This window comes from Thamnophis sirtalis, unplaced genomic scaffold (assembly GCF_051295495.1).
Source record: "Thamnophis sirtalis isolate CommonGarterSnake01/CBP01778 unplaced genomic scaffold, rThaSir2_p1.2 scaffold_11, whole genome shotgun sequence".
NCBI lineage: Eukaryota > Metazoa > Chordata > Lepidosauria > Squamata > Natricidae > Thamnophis > Thamnophis sirtalis.
The window spans coordinates 63,706,952-63,720,317 of record NW_028261391.1 but is presented as its reverse complement, the minus strand read 5'-3'; the positions used below and the strand labels follow the sequence as shown (position 1 = coordinate 63,720,317).

Genomic DNA, 13,366 nt, shown 5'->3' with positions numbered 1-13,366 from the left:
CTAGATATTCGGTACACAGTACCTGATGCCAGTTCTGCCCAACTGATTGAAAGTTAGCAAAGTGCATGCTTATTTAACATGGTTAAATGTGATCCCACTGTTGCAGAAAACGACAGGCTTTAGACTTCTCAGGATACAGGAAAAGTTTATTTGGCAGCCAGGTTCAGAAAGCTAGCCCATGGCTTAGCATTGCAAGTTCTAAACCACCTTCATTATCGAAGCACGCATTCTTATACATTCTCAAAAGCATTGCAACACGGAAATACTTAACACATTTCTTAGTGGTTACCTTGAGGAGAAAGCCTTATAAGGAGATGTGGGTCTTACTTCTCCTTTTGTTTATGGAGTACGTGTCATTAATGAACTTTAATTGAACCTTGGACTTTTGACATAGGCTTTTGACATCTTGTGGTTAGGCACTGGCTTCCTGCTCTTTTGCAAGCTGCAATTCTGCCTATGTGGCTTTAATATAGAGCCGAGGTGGCGCAGTGGTTAGGGTGCAGTACTGCAGGCTACTTCAGCTGACTGTTATCTGCAGTTAGGCGGTTCAAATCTCACCGGCTCAGGGTTGACTCAGCCTTCCATCCTTCCGAGGTGGGTGAAATGAGGACCCGGATTGTTGTTGGGGGCGATATGCTGACTCTGTAAACCACTTAGAGAGGGCTGAAAGCCCTATGAAGCGGTATATAAGTCTAACTGCTATTGCTAATATAGAAGTAAAGGGGGCTCTAAGAGGCTGTCCAGCCTGACCCAGTAGGTTTCACACTTAATGTCCAAATCTCACTTTACGTCTGATCTAATGTTGTTTCAATAAAGTATTGCAAGGGTTTGCATGATTGGGTCATTTTAAATATTTATTTTAATATTTTAATTAATTAATAGCGTATTAGCGGAGAGCCGAGGTGGAGCAGTGGTTAAATGCAGCACTGCAGGCTACTTCCGCTGACTGCAGTTCTGCAGTTAGGCGGTTCAAATCTCACCGGCTCAGGGTTGACTCAGCCTTCCATCCTTCCGAGGTGGGTAAAATGAGGACCCAGATTGTGGGGGCAATATGCTGATTCTGTAAACCGCTTAGAGAGGGCTGAAAGCCCTATGAAGCGGTATATAAGTCTAACTGCTATTGCTATTAATTAATTTTCTCGAAAGGCTCTATGGAGTTTCTCAATCAATCCACGGTTGTCCCAAAGATGCTTTTTTTCATGAGGCAACTGGACTTTCTGTTTTTTTCTTTGAAGACTTCCACTTCTCATCCCAAAAGTCCCTCGGCTCTTTCTCCAACCGCGCCCTCGTTCTAACGTCTCCCAAAGCCAACTTTAGAATGCCACAACCGAACGGAAATTGGCAACGTGTTTTCTTTTTTGTGAAAGATCCGTCCGAGCTTTTTACGCCCAAAAGTTGAAGCAACGCAAGGACAGCAAGAAAAACAGCAACCCCAAACTGCCAGGAGACAACAGGGCTTTTCTTGGCGGCGCAACGGCGAAGCTTCCACCCCTGGAAGCCGTCGTAACGCGGGCTCGGGAGACTCCAAAGAAAGTTGAACCAAACTTCTTGGTTTTTGGGGTTTTTTTTGAAGCCTTGCGAGGCCTTGCGGCTGCTCATCATTTCATCCCCATCTTAGGGATCTTCTGCGCTGGGCTGCTGCAACGCGCGTCGGGAACGCTCCCAGCCCGCAGCTCTGGCTCGGTTCTCGGGTGATGCTCGCCCCGTGCCACCCCGAGTGATGCTCGCCCCGTGCCACCCCCGGTGATGCTCGCCCCGTGCCACCCTGCGAGGGACGGTCTGGCGGCGGAAATCGAGCTTCCTCCTCCTCTTAAGCAGCCGAGCTCCCAAGCGAAGCGAGGAAACGGATGCAGGCGCCGTCGCTCTGCCAGCCTGACTCTCAACCCGGGCGGGCTTGTGCGAGGGAAGGCGGCAGGTCAGGGGGGAGCCACCACGCCCCCCGCCTCCCTCCGCTCTCCCGCCGCCCGCCCCGCCTTCCTCCGCCCCGGTGTGTGGTGCAGCGCGCGGCTGGAGGCGCAAGCGGGCGCTTTTGGAGACACGAGCGAGCCCCCTCCGGCTCTTCCCCTCAGCTGTTCTGAGGTGAGGGAGAGTGAGAGAGTGTGGGGGGGGGGGCGCGCAAGGTGAAGGGAGGGGCTCCGCCAGCCAAGCAGGCGAGGAGCTCCGCGAGGGGTGGTGAGGAGAGTGGAGTGGAGAGGAGAGGAAGAGCTCCGTTTGAGGTGAGAGATGCTGCTCCGCCCGGGGGGAAGAAGTTGCCGGGAGGAAAGGAGAGGAGGCCGCGGCGGTGGGTTGCGCCCGACCGGCGTCGCCTTAGCAAGGTCAGCGTTGCGGAGGGGAGGGAAGGGAGGGCTCGAACCCGGGCTCCCCAACGACTCTCTCCGCCTGAGGAAAAGTTGCGCGGCGCCATGAGGGGCGCGCGCCTTCAGCCCGCGGCGGCGGGGGGTCCTTCAGACCCGGCACGTCCCTCCTTTGGTTGGCGGGGGAAGGAAGAAGGGTTCCTTCCTGAGGGGAAGGGGGCCCAAGCGCCGCTCTGTCTCGAGAGAGCGAAGGGGGTGGTGAGGAAAAGGCTTTCTTCCCTCCGGGGTGAAAAGGGATCTTAAATGCGGGCAGATGCTTCAGAAGTCCAGGCTTCGCCTTCTTCCCTCCCGATGCGGCTCGGCTGGAAAAAGAAGCAGAACTTCGGGACTGAGTCCGTTACGTGTATTCTCCCTGTTGGTCCCATGGATGGGCTTGTCCCTCCCAGTCAATAGGATGAGGCAGCGGCCGTGCCTTGCCGACTATCCAGCCATGGGGATTTTTTAAAATATTTTTTTTAATTAATTCAGTAATTAATTAAGTAATTCAGTGTTTCTCAACCTTGGCAACTTGAAGATGTCTGGACTTCAACTCCCAGAATTCCCCAGCCAGCGAATGCTGGCTGGGGAATTCTGGGAGTTGAAGTCCGGACATCTTCCACTGGCTGGGGAATTCTGGGAGTTGAAGTCCGGACATCTTCACTAGCTGGGGAATTCTGGGAGTTGAAGTCCGGACATCTTCCACTGGCTGGGGAATTCTGGGAGTTGAAGTCCGGACATCTTCACTGGCTGGGGAATTCTGGGAGTTGAAGTCCGGACATCTTCCACTGGCTGGGGAATTCTGGGAGTTGAAGTCCGGACATCTTCACTGGCTGGGGAATTCTGGGAGTTGAAATCCGGACATCTTCACTGCCTGGGGAATTCTGGGAGTTGAAATCCGGACATCTTCCCTGGCTGGGGAATTCTGGGAGTTGAAGTCCGGACATCTTCACTGGCTGGGGAATTCTGGGAGTTGAAGTCCGGACATCTTCACTGGCTGGGGAATTCTGGGAGTTGAAGTCCGGACATCTTCCCTGGCTGGGGAATTCTGGGAGTTGAAGTCCGGACATCTTCACTGGCTGGGGAATTCTGGGAGTTGAAGTCTGGACATCTTTCACTGGCTGGGGAATTCTGGGAGTTGAAGTCCGGACATCTTCACTGGCTGGGGAATTCTAGGAGTTGAAGTCCGGACATCTTCACTGGCTGGGGAATTCTGGGAGTTGAAGTCCGGACATCTTCCACTGGCTGGGGAATTCTGGGAGTTGAAGTCCGGACATCTTCAAGTTGCCAAGGTTGAGAAACACTGCTGTAATTGCTTTGCCACCCCGTCTATTTTACCATGCCTGAATTCGTCTCCAGAGAATTTTCTTTTTTTTTTAACCGTATTTTAAAGAGTTTCCACAGGGGGAGCTATGCTAGCTTGTTCAATGAAAAATCAACAAAAAAACATCTTGGGGCATCTTTAGGGTTCCCAAGCTTGACTTGGCGGAGGTGGACATCACTTCTAATCAAAACGTTTCTCGATACAGTCACTGTAATAGTCCGTGGAATCTTATGCTGTGAGGAATGTGTTGATGCTTTAAGGGGTTGCAAGCGTTTGTAGGACTGGCAATAATTATACAAGGCGCTGAACGTGAGCGAGTTTTATTTCCAGAACTCTGCAGTAATCTTGTTATTTCTATCTTTACTTTTCCTTCTTCGCTGCCATAACTGAAACCACAGTGTCATCGCTAACTGTTTTAGCACCCTCATAAGCACAACGTGCCACTGAAACGGTGCATTCATAATCTAGATGGGACGTTCCTTCCTGCTGTTGTCAAACTGATTTAATCCTGATCCAAAGACGATGTCTTTTAATGTCTAAGAGATCCACAGCCTATACATTTGTGCTATGGACATCATTTAGAAACATACGGTGCATTTAGAAACAAGGGTTTTTCTAGATCTTCATAGCTGTGGAATCAATAGGACTTGTGATAAGTATAATATATTCTGTGGCTTGACAGTAAGAGCTTCCAAGGTATTTATGCAGCTGTGAGATGCGTATGAAGGTGCCAGGTAGGCTGATCTGGAAATGGGTGTGTGCATTTTTCACTTTTTCATTTGACCATTCAGAAGATGATGGATTGGTTTCTGGCAATATCAGTTAATCTTTTTTGTGGAAAATGCTATTTCTTAGGCAGTTTTAGATGGTGGATTGATTAAACGGCAACAAACTTTAATGTTTCATTTCTTTTTAAACCATTCTGTAGAGAAGGTATTTTGTAGCATTAGTATCAATCAATTGGATATTGATTAATTTGTGATGTTCGCCGTTCAATGACAACTCCCTACATGTTTTAAAAATCTTTTCTCATTTCCGAATGTTGGTGAAATAAAAACTGAAAATGACTTATGGATAAAGAAGGAGAAATAATATTCTGCATGGTATGATCTTTAATGTCCTAATAGGGTTTTAAGATCACCCCTCGCATAATTTAATGTGTTGGGTAGTAATAATGAAAAATGTAGATTGTTCTGTCTGTTCCTTAATTGATGAAGGATATCATTAAACATCAAAGAATTCAGTAGAGACATGGTGTTTGCATGTTATAAACAGATAAGGACACTTAGTTTATATGAAAAAAGAAACCTCGTGTGTCCTTTCAAAAACATTGTCAGTGTGAAGTGAGTCCTTGGAGGAATTGCATAATAAGTGAGATAATGCAATTTTGCTGGTCGGCCAATTGGGAATCACTGATTGATTAATTGAAACATTTGTATGGCAATTTTCTGGGGATAAATATTGAAACAAGGTATAACTTTGGCAGGATAACTTTCTGTTTAATACTTAGATAAGTATTAGAAAAATCTATACTTAGATCTTTGTGGTTAACAGGTATAAGAATGAATACTTGTCAGTAATTCTTTAGCTGAATGAAATGAATGAAAAATTAATTTTATTTGCTGCAACTGCTTTAAACTTTGTTAAGTTATTATAAGGCCCAAACTTTAAGCATCTAAATATTATCTTTCATTATGGTTATTTGATTTACAGAAATGTTTTTTTTTTAGAATATAAGATCACTGATAAACATGAAAGACCAACATTAATGTATTTACTCTGTTCATTACAAATTTGTTTTTACATTTTTAAAGACCGAGTTCTTTATTATTATGGTAAATAAACAATGATTTCAAGACTATCGGTGAAAGTGAAATCTTATTTTGGATTTGGGAAGAAATAGCATATCTCCATTATTTAAATAAACACGTATCAAAATAATTGTTTTGTTTGGTAACTGGAAAGTGACTAGAAAAATATAAAATGCCATAATTAAAATCATAGTTTCAATGTGGCACACACTATTTTTCTATAATTCTTAATAAATCATATATATGACAAATATATATTACCTTCCTGGTGGGAAGGTAACAGCATTCCATGTGCCTTTGGCGTTTAGTCATGCCGGCCACATGACCACCGAGATCTCTTTGGACAGCGCTGGCTCTTCGGCGTTGAAACAGAGATGAGCACCGCCCCCTAGAATCGGGAACGATTAGCACATATGTGCGAGGGGAACCTTTATCTTTATATGACAATGTCGTATAAATGTTTCTTTATTTATTACTGCAGGATGGAGAAATGTTTCCATAAATGACATTCATCTGTGTACTAATTGCTGATTTTAAAATCAAAACCCTAAAGAAAATTCATAGGCTTCATTATGCAAACTGAATATCATTATTAAAAACCAGCCCTTTCATGGTAGTGAACAATAATTCTGTATGATATCCTTATTGCTTCTGTCTTATCACAATCTTGTTTGTACATTTAGAAGGCATTGACTCAGAAGAGTCATTTGATTTATCACAAGCTGAGTGATGTAAATTAATTTACATGCGGAAAAGAACACTTTCTGCGTATAAGAGTTACACATAATCATTGACACTAAAGGATTGCAGTACAATATTCAAGGCAATATGTACCAAAATATACAAGTTGTTTTCTATTTATGAGCTGAGGTGGCGCAGTGGTTAGGGTGCAGTACTGCAGGCCACTTCAGCTGACTGCTATCTGCAGTTCACCGGTTCTGATCTCACCGGCTCAAGGTTGACTCAGCCTTCCATCCTTCCGAGGTGGGTGAAATGAGGACCCAGACTGTGGGGGCAATTTGCTGACTCTGTAAACCGCTTAGAGAGGGCTGAAAGCCCTATGAAGCGGTATATAAGTCTAACTGCTATTGCTATGATTACAACTGAACCCAAAATTTCTGTTGTGAAGCAGGACAATTGTTGAGTGTGTTTTCCTCCATTTTATGACTTTTCTTGCCACAGTTGTTGATTAAATCACTGCTGTTGTTAAGTTAGTAACATAGTTGTTAAGTGAATCTGGTTTCTTCATTGACTTGTCAGTAGGTCCCATAACCCCAGGACACCACAACTGTCATAAATATGAGCCAGTTGCCAAGTGTTCGAATTTTGATCACTTGACCATGGGGAAGGTGCAGTGGTTGTAAGTGTGAAGAATGATCATAACTCACTTTTTTCATCGCTGTTGTAACTTCAAATGGTCGCTAAACGAATGATTTCAAGTTGAGGACTATCTGTATTTAGCATGAAACTCAAACCTGTTTTGTAGTTCTAAATTTAAATCAAGATTCAGAAAACAATGCTAAGAGCCAAGGTGGCATAGTGGTTAGAGTGCAGTACTGCAGCCACTTCAGCTGACTGTTAGCTGCAGTTCGGCGGTTCAAATCTCACCGGCTCAGGGTTGACTCAGCCTTCCATCCTTCCGAGGTGGGTAAAATGAGAACCCGGATTGTTGGGGCAATATGCTGACTCTGTAAACCGCTTAGAGAGGGCTGAAAGCCCTATGAAGTGGTATATAAGTCTAACTGCTGTTGCTATTGCTATTTTGTATTATGACTTGTTATTAATCATAATATAAAGCTTTAAAATAGGTTCTATACTTTTATTCAGGTGTAATGATTGAATGCTTTCAACTGAATACAGATACAAGATGAAAGTGAAATTCAAAAATAGGTATGAAGTGGGATGGCTTGACAACATTATGAATGTCACTTGTTTTTGAAATAAATGTGCCAATGAACATGAAAGAATAATTATTTATCCCACCTTTATTATTTTTAGAAATAACTCAGGATAGGGAATATATATCTAAAACCTCCTATTTTTCCTTCTCCTATTTGCCTCACAACCATCATCCTCTGAAGTGGCTTGGGCTCAGAGAGAGTGTGATTGGCCATAAGTCACCCAGCTGGTTTTCATGTTTAACGGTTAGAATTTACGGTTTCTCGTTTTTAGCCTGATGCCTTAACCACTAGATCAAACTGACTCTTTTGTTTCAATAAAAGATTATTGACAGATTTTAGTTCATCTGCTGTGCTGCTGATTGTTTTTTCTCCATCCTTGTTCTGTTTTGCTGACTTTGATATACTAATATCAAAGTCCTACGGGATTGGGCGGCATATAAATTTATTAAAAGTTAAAGTTAATATATGTGTTTAGTTCTTAGTTTCAAAATACAGATATATGTGGGAAAAAATTGTGTTGATGGTTACAGGCTGTCCTTGATTTATGGGTCACAATTGACCCTGGAATTATAATAATAAGTTGTTGATCTAACTTTTTTTTAATGACCCTTGGTACAACTGTCATTAAGTGAGTCACTATTAAGTTAAGGGAATAATAAGCATATCTAATGGGTGTTTTTTTTTTGCCATAAGGACAAAATAGTTGCAAATCACAGTCACATGACTGTGGGATGCTAGAATCAGTTATAAATGCAAGCCCGTTGCCAACAGCCTGAAATGTGATCACATGATCCCATAATATGTCATAACTTTTGAGGATTGGTTGTAAGTAGTTTTGAAGTCCATTGTAACTTGTAACTTCAAATGGTCATTCAAATTGACTTGTCATTAAGCAATAGCAATAGCAGTTAGACTTATATACCGCTTCATAGGGCTTTCAGCCCTCTCTAAGCGGTTTACAGAGTCAGCATATCACCCCCACAGTCTGGGTCCTCATTTCACCCACCTCGGAAGGATGGAAGGCTGAGTCAACCTTGAGCCGGTGAGATTTGAACCGCCGAACTGCAGATAGCAGTCAGCTGAAGTGGCCTGCAGTACTGCACCCTAACCACTGCGCCACCTTGGCTCTTGCAAAGACTAGCTGTATTGTTGAAGAAATATAAGGGTTAGTTTTGTCCTTGTGTTACAGATTATCTATTATTTGGAGAATCTTAACTTGCTGAGCAGTTGGAACAGTTAATCAGATTCTAAGAGACTGAAACAAGAATGAAGATCCTGGAGCAAAATATAAGGGTTGATTTTTTACGTTGGCAGTTTAATTATAACCAAATGCTGCTGCATTCCAGTGGCAAGAGAACTAAGGCAATCACCACCGAATAAGCTCCTGATATGCATACCTTAGTAGGACTCAGCATTTGGTAGGGCCAACCTAAAGAAACATTTATCCAGCTTCTTTAAAAATTGGCCCTTTCATGGCAAGAGATTATACTGTGGAAATTTCTCTCCTGGTTTTAAGCGGGCTAATTGCTGCAAGAAAAAAAAAAGGTGCTTGTGCAAGATGCTATGGGGGTATTGTAAACTGGTTCCATATTAGGTATAGGTATAGGTATTTTATTTGTATGCCGCCCTTTTCCCTGGGGGGACTCAGGGCAGCTCACAGTTCAGAGGGAAGGGAGGACAAACCAGATTAAACACATAAGACAGTACATCGTTAAAAGCACAACATTCATACAATTCGGGTGGGGTTGAGGTCTTTAGCCCCAGGCTTGTCAGGAGAGCCAGGTTTTAAGGGCTATGCGGAAGGTCTGGAGGGTGGTGAGGGTACGAATCTCCATGGGGAGTTCGTTCCATAGGGTCGGAGCTGCCACCGAGAAGGCTCTTCTCCGCGTAGTTGCCAGTCGACACTGACCGGCTGATGGAACTCGGAGGAGGCCTAATCTATGGGATCTAATTGGTCGAGTGGAGGTGATTGGCAGTAGGCGGTCTCTCAAGTACCCAGATCCAATACCATGAAGGGCTTTGTAGGTGACAAGTAGCACCTTGAGGCGCACCCGGAGATCGACAGGTAGCCAGTGCAGCTCGCGGAGGATAGGTGTTGTGTGGGTGAAACAAGGTGCACCCACGATCACTCGTGCGGCCGCATTCTGGACTAGCTGAAGTCGCCGAATACTCTTCAAGGGCAGCCCCATGTAGAGCACATTGCAGTACTCCAGCCTAGAGGTCACAAGGGCACAATAGACAAGGATGCCAATAGACTGTAGCTGAGTATGATGCAATGGGAATTACTTTTTAGCTGAATCGTATGAGGAGTAGAGCTAGGATACTGTGATGGAATTGCACCTGGAGAAGCAGTGAGGCCAAGTTTTGGCAAGAAAACTTTCTCAGAGACCGGATTAAGAGAGAGTGCAGATCTGAGGTGGAGGGTAGAAGGGGGAAGAAACTCAGGGTAACCACACCCTAAGATCTCTCAGGATATATGAAGTAGGTTAGAAGGTTATAGATTTAGTTTGACAAGATTCTGTCTATTAGATATAAGCATAATAAAGCAGTGTTTTTCAACCTTGTCAACTTGAAGATGTCCGGACTTCAACTCCCAGAATTCCCCAGCCAGCGAATGCTGGCTGGGGAATTCTGGGAGTTGAAGTCCGGACATCTTCAAGTTGACAAGGTTGAGAAACACTGTAATAAAGGATTGAATTTGGATTTCTCTGTGTCGTCTATGGATTTGGGTTTGACAGATAGTCTTAGAACTATCTGAGGTTCAATCTCCCTTCTAAAAAGGAAAACATACTGGTCCAATCTAGAAGATTATAAATCTAAATCTTATAATCTAAAGATTATAATCTTTAGATTATAAAAGTAATATATGATTTTCAAGTAATTTATGTATGAGAAATGTTAAATTATTGATAAATAGTGTATTGTTAATGCAGTTCTGAAAAGCCTTGTTGGCTAAAACGTATTTATGTCAGGGATGTCATTAGCTATTAAAAGTTTTAACAATCCATGTTTAGACAGCAGTTGTGATATAGCAGAGTTGTTAGCTTTTTAAAGTCCAGTAAAAATAATTTGTTAATATCACATGCAGTATTAACTAGATTGCAAAATACTAAGAGTTTTAGAGAAACGGAATTGTTCTGCCTCCACTGATGTTGTAAGATAAATTCAACCTGCTGACCCCCATTCTGCCTGCAGTGGCCAGTTAACTCTTTAATTTCATTTTGCTAAAGTACAGCATGCCATTTTCACATGCACTTAAATTATCACTTTCCTTCTATTTAATCATCTGCGCATTCTTTAACATTATAATTGGGCTTCATTGTCAAACATTGGATGCAAATTGAGCATGCATCCAAAACTATCTTGGGGCCACACATGGTCCCATTTCCTAAAGTTTTATATTCCTTGTGTAGCTATTCTTCTGGTATATCTGCTTGTTGTTCAACTTTAAGTCAACATCCAGTTGACGTAATAGTCTATTGCTGTATGATAACAGTGTCCTTAATCTTTAAAAAACACTTAATATCTTGACTTTGAAATAATTGTAGGACTATCTTTTCTAAATAGAACCAAACTGTGAGAATATTCATCGTAGACAAGAATGTTGTAGGTTACCACTCCATGAAAAATTAGAATAGAGATTGGGGCAACTTCCTCATTTGATCCTGGAGATCAAGTTAGCAGTTGACTTAAATCTTTTTTGAAAGGCAGTAAAGTTATTTCTTACTGTGTTTATTTTGCTTTTGTAGTAGTTTTCTTTTTCTGTGATTGTCAAGCATATTTAGTTTTTAGTGGAATATAAATATAATGAAATAAATAAAAGTTCTTTAGAAAAGAAGACTAGCTCTTTAGGAGAAATAGCTATCCTGCTCAGTTCAATAATTCAATATCTGTTACTATCACGGCTATATTTTTGTGGTAAGAGAGTGCTACTTTATCAGCAATTTATTTCTTTTAAACTCTGTTGACCAGGCTTAAGAAATAAAATTGGCAATTCAACAACTTGTTTATCTCTAAATGTAATACCAATCTTTAAAACGTCTCATCTTTTTTATTTTACTTCATAATTTTTATTTTTGAATGTGGGTAGTGAATAAACCTTTTCTTTTTGAAAGCCCTAGATCCAGTCCAAATCTATGTAGTTGAATCTGATTTTAACGTTCATAAAATAGTACAGTATCTTTTTTTATTGAGAATTTTGAAAAAAAAAAACCTTTTACAAATATTTACTTCTCTCCCCCCCCACCCAACCCCTTCCCCCCCGCCCCCGACTTCCCAGAACCAATACAGGGTATAAATCTTTAACAAAAACATTCTAAAATAAACTTTAAAAAAAGTTAATATCATCTTTCATTTGAGCTTTAACTCCTCTTTGCTAGGCTAGCTCTAAACAGATTATATCATTCCTTGTTTCTTCCGTCATAAACTATCTGGAATTTCTTAGTCCCATATTTATTTTGAGTATAGTCAATCCATCTTCTCCACTCCAGTTTATATCTCTCATCTGAGTGGTCCTTGAGATATGCTGATATTTTAGCCATCTCTGCTAGGTTTGTTACTTTCAGTGTCCATTCTTGAATAGTAGGCAAATCTTCCTTCTTCCAGTATTGCGCCACCAGCAGTCTTGCTGCGGTTATTAAATGCAAAATCAGGTTAATCTCTACAGCTGTACAATCAGTAATTATACCTAACAAAAATAACTGAGGGGTAAATAGTACAGTATCTTAATATTTAAATTAAATGCCATCTCCAAAACTTAACATTAATAGTTTTGTTCCTTTTGGGCCACAATTTTGCTTTGTTAATTTTCTTGCCATAATGGGAAATTTAAAAGCCTGAAAAGTATTACTCGACCTTATGTGGCTTAATAAATATATCATGTTAATATGGATTTTAGAATTAACCACCTGGTATTTATAATTTAGTTTTGCTTCTAGTTGATGTTCAGTTTCCACTACTACTAATATACATTTACTGAAGTAATTTAAGGAAAAATATCCCTATAAAACTTTACTGGAGGCTCTTGTTGCTGAGGCTGATGATATCATGAATGATGGGGTGGTTTTTTTTTGGCTGATCTGAGTTCCTAAACAATAAGAACAACTTCTGTGTTCTAACAAGCTTCAGCTCAGCTACAGCAGATGAAATTGGAGATAGGATCTTAAGCAATTTCATGCGTGTTTCATTGCCTTAACTCTGCTTCTTTAAACGATACGCACCTTGCAAAACACCGGCAAACTATAAACTCTTTGTGACGCCCTCGCTCCTATCACAGCCAAATTGAGATAATAATAACTCCTATCTTGTCTTTTCCTCCCCTCACTCTTATAATTTCCTCCTTTCTGCACCCCCTTAACCTTTGCAAACATTTATTATTCCTTCTGCAAAGTTACTATCCGGTCAGATGGTCAGAGTTTCTCATAGAAATCTCATGATTTCCAGGCATGACTACTGTTTTTTGAAAGACAACCAGATTGTGTTAAAATATGAAAACAAGCACTCTGGCTCCATTCAGTACTCTGGAACGGTCATATTCTTCTGTATTCAGTGTATTTTGACATGAAATGGGGAAGCTAGTTTGAAAACAGTATGAAGAAGGCATTCTCTGGTAACCTTTCATTTGTCTTTTAATCCCTGGGGATTACGATTTACACTTGAGAAACACTTAGACTGGCTAAAAGATAACCTTTACCAGCTTGATTTCTTCCAAATATGATGGGATGATTACGACCACAATTTGGAGTCAACCATTTTAATCGCAGCATACCTGAAGAACAGCAGGCTTGGAAGATATATAATTTATTTGTTTGTTTGTAACTTTCCTTTATTACTTTTACAAATAACTCAAAGTGGGGAATATACTTAACATACCTTCTTCTTCCTATTTTCTCCACAACAACATCCCTGTGAAGTGGATTGGCTTGAGAGAGAGTGATTGGTTCGAAGTCTAGTTCTGGCTGACTTTCATTATTACTAAGATGGTACAAATTGATGATCTCC

General features: G+C 41.5%; 1 protein-coding gene across 2 annotated transcripts in view; it reads left to right on the top strand.

Moving 5' to 3' along the window:
• Positions 1-1,983: 1,983 nt before the first annotated feature.
• The window catches only part of CHST15 (carbohydrate sulfotransferase 15), a 71,436-nt gene continuing 60,053 nt past the window's right edge, over positions 1,984-13,366 (top strand). The window contains exon 1 of one of the 2 annotated variants that reach the window (XM_087725944.1): positions 1,984-2,079. The gene's annotated coding sequence lies outside the window, so the exon portion shown is untranslated. Of the gene's footprint in view, positions 2,080-2,126; positions 2,217-13,366 lie in introns of those variants that run through there. The other variant, XM_087725943.1, reaches the window with a different exon arrangement.